The sequence below is a fragment of the Dermochelys coriacea genome, chromosome 7 (genome assembly GCF_009764565.3).
Source record: "Dermochelys coriacea isolate rDerCor1 chromosome 7, rDerCor1.pri.v4, whole genome shotgun sequence".
Lineage (NCBI taxonomy): Eukaryota > Metazoa > Chordata > Testudines > Dermochelyidae > Dermochelys > Dermochelys coriacea.
In genome coordinates this window covers 12786250-12813890 of record NC_050074.1, presented here as the reverse complement: position 1 = coordinate 12813890, position 27641 = coordinate 12786250, and the positions used below count along the sequence as shown (strand labels likewise).

The following is a 27641-nucleotide window of genomic DNA, read 5'->3' as shown; positions in this document are numbered from 1 at the left end:
CCAAGTTCCTGACATTCCAGACCAAAAAGAAGGCAATTTTGACAAGGAAAACAAACTACAACAACACATAAGGATATCTTCACCAAAGACTCAACAGCAAATTCATTGGGAGTTTGCAGGACTGGATGAAGATTTCTCTTGACTAATAAAGGACTTACTATTATATTACTATCTTATGTTTGAAATAGGTGATTCTTGATGGTTTATTCATTTATTATGATTTGTCTCATCATTGAGTAAGCTGCCTATCCAGCCCCCTTCCACCTATGCCATATATTAAATATACAGAAATAAACAGCTGCACTCATCTAAAGAAAGAGAAAATAACTCCTCAACTAATCCCTGCTGTCAGCTCACCCCTGCAGAGCTACTGAAATCTTGTCTCTTTGCAGTGCTGTTTAAATGACTAATTACTTTCCTGTGCACCAGTGCTCCATTTGCTCAAAGGGGATTGGGAAATTTGCTTCACTTCTGTTTCCTCCTTAGAAGGAAACTTGATTAGGACTAGATATGTTTTTACATGGGGGGTAGGGAGGCAAACATTCCACTGTTTCATGCCATTGGCTACTTGTGACTCTCTCTCTGTCTCTCTAACTAGATCTAGTGAGCAGTGGCATAAAAATTGGGAATTATTTGTTTTCAATATTCCAATTATAAAGAGACTTTTGCATTCTAATACTGTGGTGTGCACAGACAGACACAAAACAACAACAAAATCCACAATCTTTGGGGCTATGCCACTAGTCTCTAGTCCAGTCCCTTAAAAGCAGAAGAGATAAGAATGTTTTTTGGTTTTTTTTCTATTTTGACTGTAATAAATCCGTCTCTTGTTTTCACCACTATCTCAACATGATCTGTAATGAGAGCTGTTGCCTGGTTTTGAGATTCTTCAAAATGCAAAGCATAAACTTTAATAAATGACAGAAGTGATCATGAGATTTTATTAATCTAATTGCCATTTAAACCTAATTCTTCATATTATACATCTAATTCTTCATATCTTATTGTACACTATTCCATTAATGTTTCCAGCATGTAAGCCCATTACAAATCAAAGATATGAGAAATTCCTTATCTTTATCTACTGTTTATGTATGCATAGGCATGTAATTTCAGAACAAATTAACTTGTCTGATAGCCAGTTATGTTAATACTGCATTGCATCCAAGTACTCTACCTCTACACTACGAGCTGGGGTGTGATTCCTTTGCTCATGTACACACACATATGCTAGTTCTCACTGAGCTAGTGAAAGTATAAATAGCAGTGTACTGCCATAACACAGGTGCCAAGTACAAGCTCGCCTGAAACCAGTGGGCATGTACTTGGCATGGCTCAGCCATGTGTCCACTGCTGCTACCAGCTAGCACAAGAATGTGTACACAAGCAGGGGAATCACACCCCTATCATAGTGTACACATGCCTTACTGTGCTTTATCAGGCTACATGATTCCACTTTACCTATCATTCACAGTTTCAAAAAAGTCCTTTCCTTACAGGACTCTTATGCAAGAAAACCCTGACCAAAAAGTCACTTTCCTCTAACACTGAACAAGGAACATTATTATAATAAGGAAAACAGTATTATCCCCCAAAGCCATCTCTGTGTTTCTCTGCATTTTCTCCCTCAAACTGTCTCCACTTCCCAATGTCCTGATATCCTGCTACAGTAAAAGAAATAGTATTTACAACTTCAGATCAAAAAGGTCTTAATTCTAGATGATGGAATGTTAGATGTGAGTATTTAGAGTTACAGTGATTCAATGTGCGTTTTGCAAATGATATATGATAACTCATTGCAACACGAGCCATAACAAATGACATACCCATCATGTGCCCCCATGACCAAGCTACAATAGAAAATGCAGATAATATAAGGCATGAAACATTTGATGCCAGAAATCAGTGGCATCTGAGTACAAGCAAAACACTGCAGTCTCTTTGGATCTTCTCACAAGTCCGAATTTTCTTCCTGGCCTGTTTTCAGGCATGTTAGCGGAATTGCTGAATAAAAGACTCAGTTTTATGTCTACAATGTTGCAGTTCTTCTTTAGAGATGAAATAAAGTAGTAGTGGACATGAGCACTGGAAGGGGAAAAAGTCTTTCTGAAGGCTTGAGGCATAAAAGTCATGTTTTTAAAACTGAAGTATTTTCACTGATAGGAAGATGGATTTAAAGGGAAAGAGTAGAAATATCTGATAAATTGATACATGTTCAGCAGTCTGGCTCATATATAAAAGGGGGTTCCCTCTGCATTTATTACCTTATTATTACATTGCCATGCAAACAGGATAACTAGGACAGTATGAACATCTATCATGGTGACTTATCCCCAGAGATGTGTTAATCATATAGGAAATTTACCAAAAGAAATAAGATATTATTTCTACTTAGTCAGCCAAATATCACTTTAGGATATTCCCCATCTAGGAGTTCTGGAATGCCTAAGCTGCATAAATTGGGGAATCTCAAATAGGAGTACCAAAGTTATTTTACCTATATATTTGACACCCGTGCAACTGGTTCTGGAATACTGAGTCCAGTTCCAGTGACCACAATTCAAGAAGGATGTGGATAAATTGGAGCGGGTTTAGAGTAGAGACATGGGAATAATTAGAGTATTAGAAAACACATGACAGCCTCCAAGAACTCAATCTATTTAGCTTAAAAAAAGAGAAGGTTAAGGGGTGACTTGATTATAGTTTGTAAGTACCTACATGGGGAACAAATATTTAATAATGAGCTCTTCAATCTAGGAGAGAAAGCTAGAACACGATCCAAAAGCTGGAAGTTAAAGCTAGACAAGTTCAGACTGGAAATAAGGTGAACATTTTTCACAATGAAAGTAAATAAGAATTGGAGCAACTTCCAAGGGTCATGGTGGACTCCCCATCACTGAAAATTTTTAAATCAAGATTGGAAGTTTTTCTGAAAGACATGCTCTAGGAATGATGTTGGGGAAGTTCATGGCTTTTGTTATACAGGAGGTCAGACTAAATGATATAAGTGAGATGAGTTAAAAAACTTCCAAACAAAAATGCTAGACTCAGACTTAACTGTGGAGCTGCTATCATGCCTCCATAGTATATATGTAATAACATGATTAATTTTATTAATGTCACAATAAATTATTTAATATTAATTCTCCATCTCTGAGAACCCTTAATAGTTGATTATTTATTGTATTTTTCATCAAATGATATAACTTATTTCAAGAAGTACTGTTATTATGGTTTACTACCAGCCATAATGCTTACTACCACGAATAGTTCCACTGAAGCCAACTTAATTTGTCAATAGCACTACTTGTGGTAGTAAACGTCAAGCTGGATAGTACGTATTTGCTGCTTCTGGTCTATATTAAAAATGTAGACTTCTGTGGATGGTCAATTTACTTGGAAAGAATATATCCTCCATTCTACATAAAAGAAAAGTCTAAGGATATATCAATAGTGACAAGTTAATTAATTTTACCACTTGATATACTAGTATGCAGAGAAACAAATCAGACCATTGGAATAAAGGAATCAACTGCCTAGTTAAGTGTCTGCAGTACTGCAGTTAAGCCATTGTACAAAACTTAATTGTTAGCTTGCTCTACAGGAGTGAAATATTTCACTGCAGAAACCAATATGTGCAATCTCCCTACATGGAGATCAAAAAATGAATAAGAAATTCTTTTTTACTTTGACATGAGGAAAGTGAAGCTCAGATATGCTTAGAAACAGGGTGGCATGAAAAAAAATGTTGTAAGACCAATGCTTATAATGTTATAGTTCCAGGCCAACAAGTTGCATTTAGATTGATCATTTGAAAGTTAATGTGACCTTTGTTTATTCAGGGCCACACCCTCAGATCCAGTGCACCCAGCCGTGCAAAACGGATGGAAAGCTGACCTAAAGAGACATTATTGTTCTCCCCTAGCAAAAGGGAATTACACAGATGGTGTAAAGCTAGAATAGGGGGCTCACCCCAATCCCTTCCATAAAAGTGTGTTTGGAGGCCAGAGATAGGAAGGGAGGAGATATGTTGTGACAGCAGAGCTAGAGTGCATGGTGCTCCGGCCAATCTTTGGCCAGCCTCAGGGTTGTGGGGATGGAGAGGTGACATGATGCTAACTTTACTTATTCCTCTCTTCAGCTTGCTACAGCTGAAGTTCCAAGTTCCAAAATGTATATCTTGTATGATAAGCAGTCTTGAATACAAAAGAGAATCCTAACATTGTATCAAAATTTAAATAAAAATATAGCATGTAAATCAAATCTTCAGGCATTAATGTTTAATTATTTCTTGCATAGTATCAATGGACAATATTTTTCCCTAACCGTTCATCTTTGGATCAAATCATGAAGTCTTTACTCAATTTTTATTCAGCCCTTTCTCTAGGAAAATTCCCACTGAACTAATGCTGGAGAAAGGGTTTAAAAAAAACTGAACAAGAATTTCAAGATCTCACCCTTTATTTGACTATATTGAAAATGGTCCTCTGTTTATGCACCTGATTGTCCTCTCATGAACACAGGGTTTACTTCAATGTAATGTCACTGATTTCAGTGGAGTTGTTGCTAATTTACACCAGTATAACTAAAAACATATATAAACACAGGATGTGAAAGCTCAGGAAATGAACAATCATGCTATTCTACTCTCAAATAGCCAAGAACTAGTTATGACTGGATTCTGAGCAAGGCTATTACAGAACTGACTAAGACTGTGATGCATGTGATTATATGGTTGTGACTTACATCTTGTGGAAACATGCCTCAAAACTGTAGGTGGCATTTGACTATACTTTGTAGTCCAAGTCACTTTGTACAGATGTTTACTGTGTCATATCTGACACAATAGGACAGTCTGTTCCCCTGCACTCACATATAGACAAACATGAATACCTCATATCAAACAACCTTCACAATCTGATGGGAAGGATTTAAGAGGAAAAGTTAAATGAAATATGGCTGTGAAGAAATGCAGGACTGAGATAACTGTCCATAGATAATTAAAGGGTGTGAACACCAGGACTGGAGAGTCATTATGGCACTGCACTGTCCTCCCCATCCAATGCCATTAACACTCCTATCCCATCTATCTATCTATCTATCTATATTTTAACCCACTGGTTAATACGCAGCATGGCCCTCTCATGTAAGACAAACTGATGAACTGATTACATATGCACATAGAAACTAGGTTATGTTCCGCTATGCCAAGTTGTCTATTCACATTCCGATGTCACCAGACTTGTTGCTAGAAGCCCCATCACATAAGCCATTTACATTTATACTGGGCATAGTTCTCAAAGATATATTGTAGGGGAAAGCCCTACAGTTGGAGGAGGTTTGATCTAAGTGACCACATAACATAGTCTTCTCCATCTAGAACTCTAATTGTATGCACAAAATATGTAATCATGCACAAGCCTTTACATGTCTATGTATGACTTCATTGAGAAAGTAGGGGACTGAATGGACCAGAATTGAAACTCATCATACTTTTAACTTGTAAATCAAAGTCAGAGAAACGTGGAGCAGAAAGAGGATTTTTCAAGATACTGCATATTAATAGCTTACTGATATTAATAGGAATTTTAATATAACATAGGAAGTTGAATATTCATGATTTCCAATTTATTTAATGTTTTATTGCACAGGCTATAATGAAACAGGAAATTGGTCCAATAATTCCTAATCACATAAGTGGTGTGCAAGCAGAAAGGCTGTACATTGGACCAAAACAAATGCTCTTCTTGGATTGGGTAACTGTATGTGTAAGCATCCAGCTGTGGTCATTCGCAAGTGCAATTATACAATATACATGGGTGAAATTTGTTTGTGTGCTCAAGACTACTACAGAAAAGGATGATCTTGGGTAAAATTTTCAAAAATGCCCAAATGATTTAGGAGTCTAAGTCCCATTTAGATTCCTAAGTCACTTGGATGCTTTTGAAGATTTTACCTCTTGTGTCTAAGGCATAGTCTGTTATTAGGAAGGTTGAATTCAGTTACCTGCTCTTACCCAGACTTCCTATGTGATCTTTTAATCTCCTAATGCCTCAGTTTCTCATCTTCTGCTTGTTGTCATGGACCTTTCTCCCACCCTTTGCTTGTCTTATCTATTTGGATTGGTCACTCTGCAGGACATGGCCTGTCTCTTACTATGGGTACGTCTACACTGAAGCGAGGAGGTATAATTCCTAGCTTGGGTAAATGTACACATGCTAGCTATGATCAAGGTAGCACTTTAAAAATAGCAGTGTGGCCAACTGATGCTAGATACGTACTTGAGCAGCTAGCCTGAACTGCTGTGATCATGCCACTGATTGAACTAACATATATGCGTCTAATTAAGCTGTGAATTACACCTTTCAGCTGCAGGGTAGACAACCTTATGTGTATGTAGAGTGCCCAGTACAATGAGGTCATAATTTCAATGGAACACTTAGGGGCCATTGTAAATAATAATAATACATAATAATGACAGAAGTCCCACTTCATCCTTATTTGATTAATTAAATGGGACTTAAGTGGTGTATAAACCTCATTAATTTCATCCTGAGCCTACCATTTCTGAAAATCTGGCCCTTTAATGTTCAAATAAAAGGATGACATTTTATACATTTGTTAAAATATTGGCATATGTACATCATGACATCATCCTTGCCACAGGCTGTTAACACTACAAGGAGATTTAAAGAAAGGATGATTGATGTCTGTGTTTCTTTTGTGACCTGTAAACAGATGGATCTGTAGAAGAAAGTACTGACTTGGAAGCAAGAAGAAGAAGAATTAAGAATATTCAGTAATGTGAATTTTCCTGAAAAAAAGAGCAATACAGCTTACCATTTATTTCCAGCATGTGAAGTGGTACCTCAGTCTCATTCCCACTTCCCCAGAGACCAGCTTCCATCCATATGAGTGAAGATTGTATACTATTGGCAAAGAAGCAACTGTGGAATGACTATAATGCAGCATTATGTGGGTACTAAACAAGGAGTAGCTTCTGAAACTTCATCACTTTCATGGGCCAGGAGCCTTTAATTTGTACTGGGCCTCTCTTACAGCAAGTGTGACTGGAAGTGTTTATCAAAAATCATTTTAAAACTAGATATACTTGACCATCCACTCAGGCTCCTAATACTTATTGCTGCTAAAAGATGACTATGAATCCACATGTAGCAGGACACTGCTTAGCTGAAAGTCTAGGGGGTTCTGATTTCTGAAGGAGCCACTGCTGCTGAGGAGACAGGAGGGAAGTACAGAAAATCAGGGGGGATGGCAGGAGCTTCTCTCTTCCCTATCTCGCATGTTTTTCCTCAGAGCCACATGGTGGCACTCATGTTGGCCTGCAGCTTACTCACTGTTAAGTCCCATTCATATCAATAGGCCTGTTCATGGAGTAAGGTACTACCAGAAATGAGTAAGGGTATCATTCTCTGGCCCTCAGTGAATAGCTTTCTGGGAACCTGGATAACATAGCAACTCCTCACTCTCTCTTTCACCTTCTGCTCTGACAATCAAGCAGAGTGAAGATTTTTGCTGTTCCTCAGTTTTTGAGACTTTTCTCTGACCTCCCCTTCCTGCCCAGGCCCCCAGGAACAAAAATTACATGGAACCTGATCCAAAGAGCAATTCAAAAAGCAGAGGCTATGCTGATAAGCAAGCCTTGTGGGATGTAAATGAATTTCAGATTAGCAAGAATTTCAGTAACTTTGTTTCAGGTAATCAAGGTTTTATGGTACTGTACTTCTGTTCAATTATAGTTCTTGATAATTTATTATGTGGCACAAGCTGGGAGTGCAGATCTATTTTGCATATACCATTAAATGCAAAAGCATTTAGTAATAAGACCCTCTAGAGAGAATATTACCAGAGATTATGGACTAATTTGGCCAAAGATGTCCCTTGATAATCTCATTGCTTCAACAGAGGAGACAGGCTTGATGACGGTAAGACATAATAATAATAGAATTCAAGAAAGCTTTCTACATTCGGATTCTATATTTACTAAACTGGTTTCTAATCCCTAATAATTTATTTTATTTGTATTATCAGACTATTCAATCAATGTTTGGTTTTTTGGCTGTTGCATACCATTTCCTTAATGTTTCTTTTAAATTTGGTTACATTGTATTTCTTAATGCTTAAATCTCTATTTTTCTCTGAGAAATACTTCTTAATACACTAATAGCCTAATTAACATTTTTATGCTAATTAAACCCAGTCCTGCAGTTCTTACACCAATAAAACTATGAAAGGTCACATAGGTTTGAGTCCTTAATCTCTCTTTTAAATATAGATACATAGATCATATTTCATTTAATCGTATGAATATTTATGTTTCAGTGCTTTGAAAATTTACTATCAAATTGAAAAGCAGCATACTTTAGAGAAAATTCTGCACTGTCTCTGAAAAGTAGGTCTGTAATTATACCTTATAAAAAAAAGCCAAAGGAAGTAAACTTCTAGTTTACAAAACCACTAATAGGAAAAAAAAGGAATTTATTAATGCATAATAAAGCCTTTGGTAGAGCAATGTTACAAATCCAGTTGACACACACCCATTTAATACAGAAGAAATAATATATTACATATATTGTTTTAAATGGACGTGTGTCTAGCTAGATTTGTAACATAACTCTACCAAGGTCTTTATTATACGTTAATATTTTTTTTCTATTTTCCTCAGGGAGGAATATTTCTGGAAATGGAGGCTCAAGCCAAATCCTCACAAAACAACAGTCACTGCATTCCATCTTGAGAACAGGAATCATAGAATATCAGGATTGGAAGGGACCTCAGGAGGTCATCAACCCCCTTGCTGAAAGCAGGACCAATCCCCAACTAAATCATCCAAGCCAAATTACTAAGCGCATCCTAAAAGTGACCTTCTGTGGCAACAATGTGTGACACGACTCCACTCCTACCTATCTCGGTGTGAAGCTGGTTTGCATGCTAACCTTCCATGACCATCTGAAGAAGGTAGCTGCCAAGACGAAGACAAGGGTCAACCTGGTCCAGAAACTGGCAAGCACAATCTGAGGAGCATCAGTATCATTGTTACGGACATAGTGGTGACCCTTGTGTATTTTAGCCAAATATTGTGCACCAATATGGATGAGAAATAGCCATACTCACCATACTGCAATGTGGTGCATCACTGGAACCCTCAAGTCAACCCCAACACCTTTGTTGCAAGTGCTGTCACACATTACTCCAGAGGATTTCCAGAGGAAATTCCAGAGGATTGTGGAAAATGAACATCTTCCCATCCACCACGGCCTTAACAATGGTCTTCACCACCACCTGAAGTCACATAAGCTCTTTTGGACCCATGCATTTAACCTGATGAAGTTTGGAAAGCCGAATGGAGTTCACAAGAAGTCACAAACACCTCTTAAAAGACCTGATGCAGAAGTTCCCTGGCTTCAATCTCCCACAAAGTTCATAGGCACCCCTAAACCATATCCACACAATTTTATATTACACAACAGTCAAAGAGAAAAAAATTGCAGTCAAGCAATGTTAAATTTATAACAAAAGATGCAAATGCCCAAAGGGGAATTTTTACTTTTTTTAAAAAAAAATCTAGATTTGGATTGCATTAGCTATGTCCAGATCTGTTCTAATCCAGGAATTAACTCAGAAAACCAACCTGAATATATAAATATATTTTTACATTATTGTTCTGTACATCATTAAGTTACTGTGCTTGCTTAGCGTGTAAAAAAGTGTGAGGATTCTATGTTATTGTAACTTCTCTGTTTAAATGAAACTATATGTTTAAAAGACTTTGTGCATAGGTTTCTGGTGGGGAGCTGAGAACCCTGTTGTGTCAAGCATTGTCCCCATGCCATATAAAATATACCAAGTGTGAATACCCCCACACGCGAGCTTAAATTTGCTTTCTACAAGCGGTCATGTGAAGAAAATCGTCCCAATGTTCATGGAAAGTGAAGCAAAGTTATTTAAGAAAATCAACTAAGTAGTCATGGCATTTTTTGTGGTATTTCCTTAGCCATACGACCTCATCCTACTTTCATGGAAGTAAATCAAAAGACTCCTATTAGTCCAATGGTACAGGATCAGGCCATTAGCGTGCACACATATATGTGCTTAGGCATAGGATTTTAAAAAAGCTTCTCACCATTTGCATCTTGTTGTCTCGGTGGAGAATTGTCAGCATAGTATTAAACTTATAGGAATAATAGAAAACTGACTGAACTATTTTTCCACTGAGAAATATGCACAATTCAGTGTTTTCTAGAAGTGCTATTACAATAAAAAGCAATTATGGAATATAGGTTTAGACATGTTGTCCAATTTCATAAGAATTCAAGTCAGATTTTTCAGGCAAAGAAAGGAAAAAAATAAAAAATATATATATTTAGTGTCAAAGTGGTCTCTGTATTATTCATCATCATATGTGCACTGACAGATCCAAAATAATTAGTATTACTCACATTAATTAAGTTATGCAATTCCCCTGCCTAAAAGAGAAACACAAAGAAATGCAAGCTAATTATACATTGATCACATGCTCTTCTGTAGATCTGTATCTGTAACAATTTTTTTCTCTCTGTGAATGTTGCATAAGAAAAATTAATGTCATCCAGGTTCCTAGTTGTGCTAGAATGCTGTATTATGCCTTACATCTAGTAAGTTTGACTTCACAGAGATCCTGTATATCAAAATATTAATGCAGAGAAAGAGGTGATTATTCTCCTAGATAGGATGCGAGGCTGCCCGCTGAAAATGTCACGGAAATGTGCAATCCATAGCTCACAGGAACAAGGACTCCCCCGAATAATGCTAGAGACATACTAAGCGAACTAAGCGATGAACTAAGCGAGAAGATCAAAGGTAATTTATAGTGGATAGAGATTAAAATTGGGGCTGACAAATTAAAAGAAAAAGATGAAATTTTTGGTTGATTATTTACAGCTTAGCCAAACCTCAGAACCTGCAGAAACCACTTAACATAAGAACATATGAATGGCCCTACTGGGTCAGACCAAAGGTCCATCTAGCCCAGGATCTTGTCTTCCGACAGTGGCCAGTGCCAGATGCCTCAGAGGGAATGAACAGAACAGGTAATCGTCAAGCGATCCGTCCCCTGTCGCTCATTCCCAGCTTCTGGCAAACAGAGACTATGGACACCATTCCTGCACATCCTGGCTAATAGCCATTGATGGACTTATCCTCCATGAATTTATCTAGTTCTTTTTTGAACTTAATTTCTTCCTCCCCCACAAACACACACAGAGTCCCCTCAATCCCTGCACCCTTTGGGAACCCAAATGTGATCCCAGTGGACATAGTGCCCATCTCACACTCAAAAAACATTACTATGAGCATGCCTCATCCTTCTAATGCCAAACTCTATGCCAACTCACATTTAACCACTTCACCACTTAGTGTGTGCACAGGAGGGGTATGAATACCAGTCACAAAACTCTGAAATCCCAGCTACTTGATAGCTGTTTGCACAGCAACGTTCAAGGAAATCCCCACAGTACCCAAGATTTCCCACCTGGCCTCAGGGGTTGGCAGTTGTGTCTTACAGTAAGTGGTGTATTCTGGCCAACAGTGAGGCTTCCAGGCTTGCTGTACACCCTTGTTCCAATCTTATGAGGCAGAAAGAATGAGACTTAAGGAGAGGGTCTGAGATGATGCTGAACTTTAGATTTGGAAGAAAGATACATGGCGGGGGTGAGGGGAAATCAGGAAATAAATAGTGAGTGGGGAGCAGTTCATAGGGTTTGGGCAGGGAAGTCCAGCAAGTACTGGAGAAGATGTGATCCAAAGATTTGGCTTCTGTTTAGAGGATTGGAGGTTTCATCAGACACTACTTTTGCCCAAACTAGCAAAATAATGCAGAATATTTTGTGCATAGATGTTCTGAGGTTGTCCTCTCTCTCTTCAGTTTCCTATAAAGTGAAATTATTCTTGCTGGAGATTTTGCTTTCAGTTCTGCTAAGACGTGAAAATCTACTGACATCTAACCTTTAGAAAATATTTTTTTATCTTGAGATTAAGGCCCTGAAGCATCATTTACTGGGTTTTCCCTGAAGAAGAATGTATCTGAAGCAATTTGCTGTGCTTGTATTTTGCAGGGGGGAAATACTTTATTAGTATTATGGTAAACATACATCTTCAGAATGTAAAGCTATCTTCTGTATAAATATCTGAATTCCAGGATGTGAAACAGGGAAGTGAAATATATGTTATCAGAGACAGATGTGATTTAATATCTGAAAATGTAAAGAATTCTACAATTACTATGGAGATTCATCCTTTCCCTCCCTAAGTCAGGGCCAAATAAAAGATATTACATGAGTCTTGTACAAAATACTCCATTATATTTTTTCTATTCAAACATTTGTTAATATATTAAAAATATACTGTCTATTTCATATCCTGTATTATACACTGCCTAAAAAGTCGGATATCTTGACTATAAAGCCATATCCACTTAGATCTGGGTCTTAAAATTAGATTTCATAACTTAAGAATAGTGGGTTCTGGTCAATATTTGGTTGGGTTACCTACAAGCAAAACCAAACATACTGATAGAAGTGTGGATATTAATTCAGTAGGTGTCACTCCTCCAGCTGAATCAGCACCGAACCTATTGTGACAGACTGACAATAACTTGCAATATCCCGAATGAACTTTATCTAATTAAGTTTAACATCTTTGGAGCCCATAGTATTAAGAATGCAACTGTGTAGTGCTTTATACCTGGATGGTATTAGGAACTCCAAAGGACTTTTTGGAATAATACCTGTGAAATGGATTTCTTAGGAAGTACCTGGGGTTTGCAAATGACCCACTTCAAATCCTCCTTTTTCAAGCTACCACCAGGGGAGGAAAACCCATTGTCTATTAATTCCAGGAACAGGTGAATTTCAGCTCAAAAGACCCCTGCACTACATAAAGGGTGGAGTAAACATGAACCTGTGTTTATCATTTCAGAGTTTGCTTCAGACTATGGAGTGGGGGCTGGAGAGATGCCTATGTCACCCCAGACCAATCTTTGTTTCTTGATATCCCATATATAGCATGTAAAAGGCACCTTTAATGTGTTTCAAACAACTGAATTCAGGGCATTAATTGGGTCCTCGTATAACCTAAATCCTTTACTCCTTGTGTCACTACTAGCATGAAGTGAAAATGTCTATCACTCATTCACAAACAAAAACCTATATACATTCAATTTCTTTAACCTTCCCTCTTCAACCATATTCTCCAGTTCTTATTACTTTGGCTGAGCAGTGATTCTTTTTAATATATTTTATAGAGCAAGGGCACAATATGTATGCGCTTCCTCAGGACACACACTTGCTCCCAATGAAGGCAAATGGACTTTGATCACTGACTTCAATGGGAGTGAACGCAGGCTCATTCATTCAAACTCCCTATACCGAAAAGACAGTTTAATTGTTTTCAAAAAGTGTGAGAACACAAAATGGACCAGAGCGAAGAGGAAAATTAAGCTCAAGTTAAGTCTAATGCTGAACAATCCCTTCCTAGCCTCCCCCCACCCACATTTTAATACTTTTTGCACAAAACAAAAAAATAAAGTTTTGGGTCTACGAATTTTCAGTAAACTACAAGGAGTCCACTGGCTACAGTTGTAAATGGGAACGACAAGAAAAATGTCAAAAGCATTAGCATTATAGAAGGAGATGAGTGGCTATGCTTGTCTTCAAGCCCATTTGCTGAAGAAAGCATTTAATAATGACTGGCATCTAGAGCTGATTTCACTTGTTAATAGTGGCATACTGTGTAAAAATGAGAAAAGTTTTGGAAGCACTTTCTTAACGTTGCCATTTTTGTGCCTCTAAATGTTTCCTCTGTAGTAATAAGAACTGTACTACATGCTTTATTAGAGTGCACTTTCTAAAAGATTATTTTAAAGAGTAACAAAGGGTCCAATCCCACTCCTGTTGACATGAATGGCAAAACTCCCATTGTATCAATAAAAACAGTACTGGGCTCGGGCCCCTTTAAACCAATACCTAATTGAAAAAAGCTTCCAGTCTTTTTAATAGGCAACCTTCCCATTGTACTCTCAATTCATTGCTTCTGTGGTCTACCAAAAGGCAGCAAACTCCTAATAGATAAAACCACTGAAGGAAACTATTTTCAGTTATGATGGTAATTTATAATAGAGCACGTTAGGAAGGATTTACAAGACATTAAACTCTATGCTTTATTAACAACCAAAGGCCAGATTATGTTCTCCATTTCCCCAGTGAATATCCATAGCAACTCCTCTGAAGCCAGTTGATTAACAATAGTGAAACTGATTTGATTTAGTTTTCTTTCATATTAGAAGAAAAAAGTTTTATAATTTAGTAAATTAAACTCAAATCTACTCTCTTTCTTGACTGAGAGTAGGTCTACACTGCTTGCAGCTCATGGACACACACCTAATCTATCTTTAATTTAGTTAGCTCCAGTAGCAGAGCAGTGAAGCTACAGCAATGTATTCTTCATCATGAACCGGCCTCAGTAATTCATTACCCAGAATTCCAAGCAGGTTTGAACAACCTGTGCTGAAACACATGCTGCTGCAACTTCACTGCTCTGGCACCCAAGCCAGCTAGATCAAAGTTAGCTCAGCTATGTCTACACCCTGTGATTGCATTGTAGATATACCCTCTGGAGCAGCAGTTTCATTCAGTTTTGAAACTGAACCTAGTGCAGAAGATGGCAGTTTGCCTGTTAAGTGGTGTGTCATGCCATGAGCACATGACTCCAAAATCTTCACTGGCTGTCTGTTAGTTTCCAGGTGGAGTTTAAAGGGTTGGTTGTGACTCATTAAACCCTATGGGTCTTCCAACTCCCACTGAAATATACTTCAGTGGGAGTTAGATCAGGCCCCAAGGGTAAGTCTACATGCAGCTGGGAGGGAGCCTCCCAGCCCAGATAGATAGACTCACACTAGTGGGGCTAAGGTTAGTACACTAAATGCAACTGTGTAGATGGTTGTGGCCCATGGGGAAGCTCAGGCTTGCAAGCCCACCCAACTCTCTGGGTCTGAGTCAGGTGGCTAACTAAAGTCTCTGCTGGAGCCACAATATTTACTCAGGTTTCAGAGTAGCAGCCATATTAGTCTGTATCTGCAAAAAGAAAAGGAGGACTTGTGCAGCTTAGAGACTAACACATTTATTAGAGCATAAGCTTTTGTGAGCTACAGATGCATCCGATGAAGTGAGCTGTAGCTCACGAAAGCTTATGCTCTAATAAATGTGTTAGTCTCTAAGGTGCCACAAGTACTCCTTTTCTTTTTGTGAATATTTACACAGCTATTATTAGCTCACTAGCTCCAGCCCCACCAGTGTGTGTCCATCTAGCTGGGCTAAGGGGCGCTCTCCCAGCTGCAGTGTAGGCATACTCTAAATGACATAGGACCTGGCTAACTGAAAGCTGCCGCTCCTTTGTTATATTAGCATGCTTTACAAGGGCCCTCCTACTTTGGAATTCACTCGCTGTGTTTACTCAGACTGAGCTCAAATTCATTGACTTTAGAGTAAGCTGAAAATCTTATCTATTGGGGCGGGTAGCTGGGGAAGGCTGGGGACTTCTCTTGGGAATGTGGATCTTTATCTCGGGGATTTCTTTTTGGGGAGTTCTGAGATAGGCAAAAAAAATTTCACTTAGAAGGGCCTCTGTGGTATGGAGAAAATTGGGCTTTTTTTTGTTAATTGGACTGTATTATTAATTATGCTGAGGGCTTCTACAGCCTGCTATTGCTTTACTCTATGTCTAAATCAAAACAAAGCAATATTAATATCTTTTACGTAAGTATGAATTACAGAAATGTAAAGGAATATCAATATACTGTAAAGGACAATCCTACAGTGGCAGGGCTATTGACTAGATGATCATCTAGGTCTTTTCCATCTCTAACTCGCATGATTTCATGATACCACCTTTAAAAAATTAAGAGGAAGTTGAAGACTGAGCACTTTTTATACTATCTTCATAAAGCATTCTTCAAAGCGTACATCTCCCCAACTAATTCACCCATAGCCAGTGTCCAGCAACAAAGACTGACTCAAATTGGAGACTTAATCATTAACCAGAAATCACTTAGTGGGAAACAAATGCTTGCCTAATATGAGAGGTTTCATAGGCACCATGCTCATAGGCCCCTATTTGTTCATTAATATTCAAACAATAGATTCTGAGCAGAAACAGTATGCCGTTGTTTTCCAGTATGGCACATTCAGGATAGAATGCTGAGTGCTTTATTATTGCGTATGTTTCTCACCACGAGCAGAGAGCCAAGATGTCTCTTATGATGACAGGGTGAGTAGCTAAGTGGTGATTTCCAGACACCAGTGATTGTCAGATGACTGGTTACCAGAAACTATTCATTTCATAGCAGCCTCTTCCGAGTTCTCAGCACATGCACACATCTCCTTTGTACTATCTTTCTGTTTTCACATCTCAGGGCTTTCCAATAGTCCCTCTTTTAAATTTAGCAATGCAACAATTCTGATCACATGCAAGAATACCCGGAGCATCTGGGAAGTACTTCTAAATGTTATGCAGCAGATTACAAAAAAACAACCCTTTCGAAAAAGTCCACCTATTATAGCTGGAGAAATCATAATAGTATCCAAATTCTTCAACTTAATGAGGTACCATCACTTTGGGCCAACTCTTAATACATGTCTATAAGGAACTAATTCACTTCTAATGTATTCATATGGAAATTTGGCTTTCCCTTTCAGTATACTAGATAAATTGCATCTAACTAATTTCAGCCATAAATGGTTATAAACCTGTATTTTCACTAAACTCTATATCGCAGGACCAAACCACAACCACTCTGGAGGGGAAGAAGGTAGTTTCAAACCACTTTTATTAGGGGCTCTCTCTTTCAAGCTATCATTTCCCTAAGAGGGCTCAACTAATAATTCACTAGTACTCTATAAAACTTTAACCCCAGCAGAAAAATATATAGAAACCAACTCCTTTGTCATAGGAAGAAACTGAAGAAATACACAAAGCAACATATCTGTGAGAGTTCATTTTCTCTACACACTCAGTAATCGTATTTTTCACATTTTTACACACCAAATCACGAAATTAATGAACAAACCTCAAATACAACTGAGCCATGATTCTTTCCTATAAAGAATAGGAGAATTTTTTTTTTTATATCTCAGCTGGCAAGAAGGGATTTTGTTTAAAGACATATATGAAAATTATGACAACTTTCAGAAAATGCCTGTCTTAAGAGCGAGACAAGTTGGATGAGGCAATATCTTTCATTGGACCAACTTCTGTTGGTGAAAGAGACAGGTTTCATGCTTCAGGTTAGACTTGCCAAAGTTCTGTGTAGCTCTAAAGCTTGTCTCTCTCACCAATATATGTTGGCCCAATAAAAGATATTACCTCACCCACCCTATCTCTCTCATATCCTGGGAACAACACAGCTACAACAACACTGCAAACAACAATGGAAAATATCCTAGGAGCCTAAGTCCCATTTTCAAAAGGTACTTAGACATTAAGGAGCTAGAGCCACAAAGGGGACTCAAATGTAGTGTCACAACACTTAACTTTTAGGCCCCTTTCCATCCAGGAGAATCCACAGTCCTGAATTAGGCTCTTAGGCTCCTGTACAATGCATGGGAAGAATTCGTAACCTAAGAATGGGATTCACAGAAGCCAGCATGCTGAGCATGGAGCTGCCTATATGACAGTAGGAAATACTGAGGGGAAAGGTGGGACTTAAGCCACACCCCAAAAAGGAATAAGGTATCTAACAGAAGGTGTCTCCTGCTGCTTGGGATTCATAGCAATGAATGCTTTCCAGGGGTTAGGCTCCAAAGCCAGGCCAGTCCTTTCTCACAAAAAATGAAGGCGAAAGAGTAGCTGCTGGTTGTGTCCACCCCTTATACCCAAAATCTCAGTGTACCTGGAAGGCAGAAGACCCAGGTTCAATTCCCTCTTAGTCCCTGAGGTGGAGCAGAGACTTAAACCACCTTTCCTACCTCCTAAGAATGCCCTAACCTCTGAGCTATATGGTAGGTGGCTCAGAATGTGAGGTTGCATCTCACTCTCTCCAGTTCCAGTCCCTACTCCAATCAATATTTACGTATTTCATACGCAGTGGAACAGTTTCAACAGGCGAGCTTGAGAAAGACTCCTCCTGGACTTTCAGTGTGACTTAGGAGTGTAAATGCCCGAGGGTTAGATTTACTAAGGTATTTAGGCACCTAATGAGACAAATGTGTGCCTAATGGAATTGACAAGAGTGTCTAAGCAGGTTAGGTGCCTAACTCCTATTAAGTTATTGGCCTTCATGCACATGTGCAGTGGGGAGCGGAAGGGTGGAAGAGTATAAGGAGCCTGACCCATCCCCAATCTGTGTGTTCATCTAATGGCCATGCACAACTGCAGTTCCTATTCTCGAGAACACAGGGAACCTATGTCCTTCCTCACCTAGGCACCCTTGGTGTCCCATAAAGGGCAAGGAGGGTCATGTGTAAGTCAGGTCATAGCTCTACTCCCTTATGCATGTAAGGTGGTGAAATAAACTACAACCCACGAAAGAGTGTGGCAATGAGAGAGCAGTCTCCATGCACCTGGGAGCCCTTTCACTCCAAGCATTCTGGATCTCTGAGGTGCTTCAGCTGGGTCAGGGCTATCATTAGCCCAAAGGGACAAGCAGAATTCTTATAAAGGATAGAGGATAAAGGGACAGGAAAACAACTCCCTTTTCCACATTTTCCTGCTGTCACTTGCACCTACATCTTTCGCTCTTCTTCTCCAGGTGGGGAAGCAGAAAGGTAAATCCTAAATGCCTAATCCTGTATTCTTTGTGCACCCAGAAATACGTATGTAACCAATGGGAGCTTTCAGAGTAGCAGCCGTGTTTGTCTGTATTCGCAAAAAGAACAGGAGTACTTCTGGCACCTTAGAGACTAACAAATTTATTAGAGCATAAGCTTTCGTGAGCTACAGCTCACTTCATCGGATGCATTTGGTGGAAAAAACAGAGGGGAGATTGATATACACACACGGAGAACATGAAACAATGGGTTTATCATACACACTGTAAGGAGAGTGATCACTTAAGATAAACCATCACCAGCAGTGGGGGGGGGGGGAAGGAGGAAAACCTTTCACGGTGACAAGCAAGGTAGGTTATTTCCAGCAGTTAACAAGAATATCTGAGGAACAGTCGGGGGTGGGGTGGGGTGGGGTGGTGGGGAGAAATAACATGGGGAAATGGTTTTACTTTGTGTAATGACTCATCCACCCCCAGTCTCTATTCAAGCCTAAATTAATTGTATCCAGTTTGCAAATTAATTCCAATTCCAAATTAATTGGGCCTGTCCTGTAGTAGGTGACTTCTGAGTACTCTTCTGGCTCTGTCAATCTGTTTCTTCACTTCAGCAGGTGGGTATTGTAGTTTTAGGAATGCATGATAGAGATCTTGTAGGTGTTTGTCTCTGTCTGAGGGGTTGGAGCAAATGCAGTTATATCGTAGAGCAGAATCCTTCTTTTTGTAGTGTTGGTAGGAAGGTCTCTGTGGGTTAATATGTTGCTCAAAGGTGTGTTGGAAATATTCCTTGAGTCAGAGACGTCTAATAAATTTGTTAGTCTCTAAGGTGCCACAAGTACTCCTTTTCTTTTTGCGAATACAGACTAACATGGCTGCTACTCTGAAACCTGTCATTATGCAAGGCACTGAATTTAGCCATATAGAGTGGAAATCTGTCAACTTCATGAAAAAACTCGTACAGATACAGACAGACATCATCTTCCTCTCCAAATGCAAACAGATTTACATCATACCAAAAGGACTGAAGGTAAAAAATCCATTACAATCTACATACCACACAGACTATGCTGACAGCTTGTGCCACACACTCTCAAAGAAACTGCGGAACCACCTGATCAACATCCTCTACAGCAAACAGGGAAAGATTAAGAATGAGCTCTCAAAACTGGATCCTCTCATAAAGAACCAACCTTCCACACAAACGTCCTCGTCGCTGGACTTTACAAAAACTAGACAAGCCATTTACAACACACACTTTGCTTCTCTACAAAAGAAAAAGGACACTAAGCTATCTAAACTACTACATGCCACAAGGGGCCACAACAGTGGTTCCTGTAACCCACCCAGCAATATTGTTAATCAATCCAACTATACTCTTAGCCCAGCAGAAGAATCTGTCCTATCTCGGGGCCTCTGCTTTTGCCCCTATACCCCCACGAACATGATACAGTTCTGTGGTGACCTAGAATCCTATTTTCGACGTCTCCGACTCAAGGAATATTTCCAACACACCTTTGACCAACATATTAACCCGCAGAGACCTTCCTACCAACACTACAAAAAGAAGGATTCTGGGTGGACTCCTCCTGAAGGTCGAAACAGCAGCCTGGACTTCTACATAGAGTGCTTCCGCCGACGTGCACGAGCTGAAATTGTGGAAAAGCAGCATCACTTGCCCCATAACCTCAGCCATGCAGAACACAGTGCCATCCACAGCCTCAGAAACAACTCTGACATCATAATCAAAAAGGCTGACAAAGGAGGTGCTGTCGTCATCATGAATAGGTCGGAGTATGAACAAGAGGCTACTAGGCAGCTGTCCAACACCACTTTCTACAAGCCATTACCCTCTGATCCCACTGAGAGTTACCAAAAGAAACTACAGCATTTGCTCAAGAAACTCCCTGAAAAAGCACAAGAACAAATCCGCACACACACACCCCTAGAACCCCGACCTGGGGTATTCTATCTGCTACCCAAGATCCATGAACCTGGAAATCCTGGACGCCCCATCATCTCAGGCATTGGCACCACGACAGCAGGATTGTCTGGCTATGTAGACTCCCTCCTCAGGCCCTACGTTACCAGCACTCGCAGCTATCTTCGAGACACCACTGACTTCCTGAGGAAACTACAGTCCATTGGTGATCTTCCTAAAAACACCATCCTAGCCACTATAGATGTAGAAGCCCTCTACACCAACATTCCACACAAAGATGGGCTACAAGCCGTCAGGAACAGTATCCCCGATACTGTCATGGCTAACCTGGTGGCTGAACTTTGTGACTTTGTCCTCACCCATAACTATTTCACATTTGGGGACAATGTATACGTTCAAGTCAGCGGCACTGCGATGGGTTCCCGCATGGCCCCACAATATGCCAACATTTTTATGGCTGACTTAGAACAACGCTTCCTCAGCTCTCATCTCCTAATGCCCCTACTCTACTTACGCTACATTGATGACATCATCATCTGGACCCATGGAAAAGAAGCCCTTGAGGAATTCCACCATGATTTCAACAATTTCCATCCCACCATCAACCTCAGCCTGGACCAGTCCACACAAGAGATCCACTTCCTGGACACTACGGTGCTAATAAGCGATGGTCACATAACCACCACCCTATATCGGAAACCTACTGACCGCTATTCCTACCTACATGCCTCTAGCTTTCATCCAGATCATACCACACGATCCATTGTCTACAGCCAAGCTCTACGATATAACCGCATTTGCTCCAACCCCTCAGACAGAGACAAACACCTACAAGATCTCTATCATGCATTCCTACAACTACAATACCCACCTGCTGAAGTGAAGAAACAGATTGACAGAGCCAGAAGAGTACTCAGAAGTCACCTACTACAGGACAGGCCCAACAAAGAAAATAACAGAACGCCACTAGCCATCACCTTCAGCCCCCAACTAAAACCTCTCCAACGCATCATCAAGGATCTACAACCTATCCTGAAGGACGACCCATCACTGTCACAGATCTTGGGAGACAGGCCAGTCCTTGCTTACAGACAGCCTCCCAGTCTGAAGCAAATACTCACCAGCAACCACACACCACACAACAGAACCACCAACCCAGAAACCTATCCTTGCAACAAAGCCCGTTGCCAACTCTGTCCATATATCTATTCAGGGGACACCAACATTGGGCCTAATCACATCAGCCACACTATCAGAGGCTCGTTCACCTGCGCATCTACCTATGTGATATATGCCATCATGTGCCAGCAATGCCCCTCTGCCATGTACATCGGTCAAACTGGACAGTCTCTACGTAAAAGAATGAATGGACATAAATCAGACGTCAAGAATTATAACATTCAAAAACCAGTTGGAGAACACTTCAATCTCTCTGGTCACTCGATCACAGACCTAAGAGTGGCTATCCTTCAACAAAAAAGCTTCAAAAACAGACTCCAACGAGAGACTGCTGAATTGGAATTAATTTGCAAACTGGATACAATTAACTTAGGCTTGAATAGAGACTGGGAATGGATGAGTCATTACACAAAGTAAAACCATTTCCCCATGGTATTTCTCCCCCCCACCCCACCCCACCCCCGACTGTTCCTCAGATATTCTTGTTAACTGCTGGAAATAGCCTACCTTGCCTGTCACCATGAAAGGTTTTCCTCTTTCCCACCCCCCTCTGCTGCTGGTGATGGCTTATCTTAAGTGATCACTCTCCTTACAGTGTGTATGACAAACCCACTGTTTCATGTTCTCCGTGTGTGTATATCAATCTCCCCTCTGTTTTTTTCACCAAATGCATCCGATGAAGTGAGCTGTAGCTCACGAAAGCTTATGCTCTAATAAATTTGTTAGTCTCTAAGGTGCCACAAGTACTCCTTTTCTCAATGGGAGCTTTGAGTGTGCAAGGAATACTAGGCCATATTCTAAGGGATAAATCCTCTCTGCATAGAACTCCTATAGTCTTCAGTGGGAGAGCTCTGCACACACAGGAAGCTTTGGATGATTGGCTCCTAGTTGCTGACTGTAGGGCCATTTCTAGAGAAATTATAATATTTGACTGTACTGAAGGACATGCTATGTTTGCTTTCCAAAGACAGTGAATCTCACAGCACACATTGCATGAGAATAGACATTTTCTTTAAGGGCATTTTATTCAAATTACTAAGACTTACTGGAGCCTTTTTGACACACAAGTTTGCACCACATTAATGAACGATGTGTTTTTAGTGAAACTAGTGCAAGTTTGTAAGTTAATTATTTTAATTTCGCTTCATCCAATAAAAAGCTGAACTGACACATGAGTGTATACACAGGGGTTTGCATTGGTTTAAAAACAAAATTAAACTGGTGGAACATCAGTACATGGAGAAGGCCTTAGATTGTTAATTACTGCAGATGTGACTTTTTGTATCGAGGCCATTTTTATTAACGTACAGTAGTCACAATTACCACAAGACAGCAAAATCTTTGTCTGCTTCTATGTACAGATGATTTATTATTACTACTCCTATTGTAAAAGCCTACACTTTGGGAGGAGGAGGAAATCCATGTGGAAACAATGAACTGTGAAATGAAAAAAAAAAGGAGGAAAAAAAGTGTCCACTTATACAGATATTAAGCCATGTAACTTTTGGATAAAATTCTGATTTAATTTGCTATACATGGACTCAGGACTCAGGAGCACTTTTGCAAAGCATAAGTGATTTGAAAGGAAAAACTGAGGACTGATACTAACAAGAGCTGGCATACTGCCGTGGTCCAGGTTGACCACAGTGCACAGGGGCTGGAATTATGAACACTGTCTGTAACAACAATCAGATTGATCCAGCATGTTTTGTTTGTTCATTTCTGGAAAATGTCAGTTCAGCTAATTCAATCAGAAATGCATCAGGCAGTCAGAATGGGTTTTCAAACTGTCAGAAAACAAAATAATTTCCCATAATTTAAAGATTGAAAAGCTCCTGACGCCTCATGGAAAAATATTGAAAATAATAATAATTTAGTTTGCAAAGCATTTCTGTTCCTATAATCAAATTTCTTATGTAAGTCTCTTTCCTGTTTATTACTATAATCATTCATAGAAAATTATAGTATTCCATTTTTCAGACTATAGTTTGCTCATTTCTCAAACTGTTTAACAACTCACCATTTCAACCATAATTTTGGGGAAAAAACTCCAGCAAACCTTGAGATAAATTAGAGTAGCGGTTCTCAACAAGGGGCCCCTTAGGGCAGAAAGGCTGAAGCCCAAGCCCTGCCGCCTGGAGCTGAAATTGAAGCCCAAGCAACTTAACTTTGTGGGGCCCCCTGGGCAATTGCTCTGCTTGCTACCCCCTATCACTGGCCCTGGCTTTTAATCTACTGGATAGGCAGAAAAACAACTGTTGTGGCACAGGTGGGCTGTGGAGTTTTTTATAGCAGGTTGGTGGGGGGGCTCAGAAGGAAAATGGCAGAGAACCCCTGAATTAGAGCATAACTTTAAATAACCTTCTGAAGAGGATTTCAGTCAGGCTTTAGGTTGAGAAAGAGTTGCATGAATTGGCCTCAGGATTTATCTAAAATAATTGTCAAAGGTAAATTTATTATTTAATTCCTTTAATGCCATAGGATGCAAATCATCCAGATGAGCCAATTGTATATGTAAACATTCAGCTTTTCCAAGCATTCCCTTTCTTGCTTTTTAGTACTAGTTATTTTTAATGGCTCTTCATTACTTCCTAACTGTACAAACCTTATTTCCTTTATTTTTCCACTTAAGGACAGATTTACAAATGCAAAACAAATATTTACAATCCAATGCAATGATTAAGCAATGGTTAAGAGGTTTCCTGGGCCATGCCAGTGTTTATTTTATTATTTATATGTACATGTGTGTGCAATGGGCAGTGTCAGACAAACTTAATTATAAATGATGCTATCAGCCCAGTCTATTTTAGGTGTGTGCAAGTGTGCATGCACACACACGGCTTTCCAATATAAAACCCTGTTTTCAGTTGCTTAATCCTTTGCAAAAGTACCAGTTTGGATTGAAATTTTCCATGCTGCTTGTCTCCCTCAGATTTATTATTATTATTAGAAAACTTCAGCCAAAACAGTCAGTCATTTCCAAGAACAAGGCTAGGGAAAAATATGTTGTTTTGCCCATGTTGCAAATGTTCTTTGAAATGCTCTAGCACCTACATATTTTGGAGAAGACTTGAAAATTGGTCCGGGGCATGGCCTGTGTGTCAGATGTGCTGTCCCCATGAAAATCCACCCAAATTCAGACAAGTTCTACACCACTGAAAAATAGCCATTCACACTCTCTCAACAGAGACATACTAGAACTTCACAGAAAAAGTGTTGACGATACCAACCTGTGGGCATGCTCTAGTTACTCAAAGGTCCTAATGCTGACCATGCTGTGTGCACCATCCCCACAGAGCAGCTGGGCATCTCCATCCCCTCACATCTCCTACTCCTGACCAGACTGTATATGGCCCATGCCCACAAAGCTACTGAGCATGGTCCAGCCCAGGGCAACAGGGACCCAGAGAACTTTTCCTACTAATTTAACAAGCTGGGCTAGGGCCAGACCCTAGAACCGAGAGCATGAAGCCTGCTTCTCCAGTGCTCTGATTAACCCCCTTGCTGGTGGCCAGGCAGCAGTGAGAGGAAATTTATCCCCTTGATTCAGATGAGATTGCATCAGAATGGTTGGGGGAGATAAGAGGAGCAGACTGGGACACGGAGTCTGGTGATATTGGGAGGGGAAAGAGAGAAACTGTGAATGGGAGGTGGAGGAGGGACACAAACTGGCTGGCAAGTGGACTGGGCCTGGTTGGGCAAGGAAGCTAGGACTGGAAGCTGGTGCAGCGAGCAAAGACTGGACAAGGAGACTGGAACTGGGAGTGCAGGAGGAGGGAAAGCTGGAACTTAGAATGAGAGAATGAAATGAGGAGCACTTGGCTGGTGGGGAGACAGAGATCAAAGCTAGGGGGAAGGTGGGGAACCTGGACTGGGCAGACAAGGAGACTAGGACTTGGAACCAGTGTGGGGGAGAATGTGGGTTGAGGGGGAGGAGAGGCAAATCTTAAAAGTAGCTGGGGTAGAACTGCAACTTGGCAGGCAAAAGACTAGGACAAGGAATCAAGTGGAGCATGTGCGCTAGACAAACTGGATGAGGAGCATAGGGAGGAAGACTAGGGCTGGGAGACAATGAAAGGGGAATGGAGAGAAATATATCAAACAAGGGACCAGGACGGAGAACTGGGGCTAGCTGGGCAAGGAGATTGGGGTCAAGGAGCTGATGTCGGAAGAACATTGGGACTGGTTTGTCAAGATGACTTGGCCTGGGTGTTGGGAAAATGAGACGGGAAGTCAGTGTGGAAAATGGAACTTGAACAGTGAGCCTGGGGAGGGATACTAGGACGGGCTGGACAAGGAGACTGGGATGAGAAGCCTGAGGACAAGGAGCGCGGGCAGGGAAGAGACAAGACTGGGCCAGAGACAGGTTGGAGAGAATAGGATAGAAGGGGTTGAGCTTGGGAGGAACAGCCAGAAGAATTTGTGCCCCCTCTGGAGCCTGGAATGAGAGCTTATATTACATGATCACATACTGGCTTCTTCCCATGCCCCCCACAACAGGACCCCTGCCTCATTCAATGCCTCAGGAGGGTCTGCTCTGGGGGTGAATTAGGGTTGTGTACTGAAGGAGCCTGTTTCCTGTAGGACCCCTGCCTCATTGTTGCAGAATCTGGAAGGTTTGTAGTAACTAAGGCAGGGGACCTCAGGAAGAAAGGACATTCTCCTGGATAAGACAACTGAATGCTACCCTGGAGAATTGGCTTCTATTCCTTCTGCCACAGAACGTCTGTGTGATGTTAATCAAGTCACTTAAATTTAATCCAAGCTTTCCTGAGTTGGTCACTAATTGTGTCTTCCTCATTTTCTGAGTGCCCAACCTGAGATGCCTCAGGCTTGATTTGAAGTCAATCTGAGCACTCAAAACGGCAAGTGAAATCAGTGGGAGCTGGGCTTGAATATAGAGATTGCTATAGTACTAAGTATTCCCAGGCATCTCAAATTGGGCACCCAAAATTAGTGGATCCTAATGACCTTAATCTCTCTATGCATCAGTTCCCCATCTGTAAAATGGGAATATCATCCCCCACAGGAATGGTGTGAAAATAAATCAATTAATCCTTATGAAGTACTTAAATAATTAATGATGAGCACTATAGGCTGAGGAAAGTAATAATTCTTTCTTCAGAACAGGGTTTAAATAGCAGGCAGGCAGTAAGGCCACAAAGAGATCAACAAGGATAAAACAAAACATTGAATAACTGCTCATTAACTGAGTACAGTTCATCCTGTGCAATGAATGAGGCAGAGGTCCTGTGGAAAAAAAATAGTATGATCATGTCACAGAATACTCGGTCATAATGCAAATGCACAAGGGAGCCAGATTATGGCTGCAAAGATAGCCTTAATTCTTGTATTTCCTAACTTTTGAGTGCTTGACTTTTCAACCTCAATAATGTTGTTTTAATGTAGTTTTTCTGTTTATATATACACACACAAATCTAAAAACCTCATTCTAATTCAACTAATGAAGATTAATTAAGAGATAAAAAGCATTTCATGTAAGCCTTTTGGTGATGAATTAACTATAATTAATTTTAAAAAGATAGTAATTTAGTTCAAAGAGTCATTTTTTCGCAGTAAATTAAAAGAAACTACCTTGAGAACTGTTGTACACATACACGCACACACACATCTTTTTTGTGAAAATGTTTTTATTGGTTGAAAAGCAGTTTTTGTACAAAAATATTGATCAAAAATGTTGGCCAGCAC

At 40.1% G+C, this 27641-nt stretch overlaps 1 protein-coding gene across 11 annotated transcripts in view; it reads right to left on the bottom strand.

The window, feature by feature from the left end:
- The window catches only part of CHL1 (cell adhesion molecule L1 like), a 214912-nt gene that overhangs the window by 119785 nt on the left and 67486 nt on the right, over nt 1-27641 (bottom strand). The window contains exon 3 of one of the 11 annotated variants that reach the window (XM_043518859.1): nt 24283-24361. The exons of the other annotated variants lie outside the window; for them this stretch is intronic. The gene's annotated coding sequence lies outside the window, so the exon portion shown is untranslated. The remainder of the gene's footprint in view (nt 1-24282; nt 24362-27641) is intronic. 11 annotated transcript variants of the gene reach the window in all.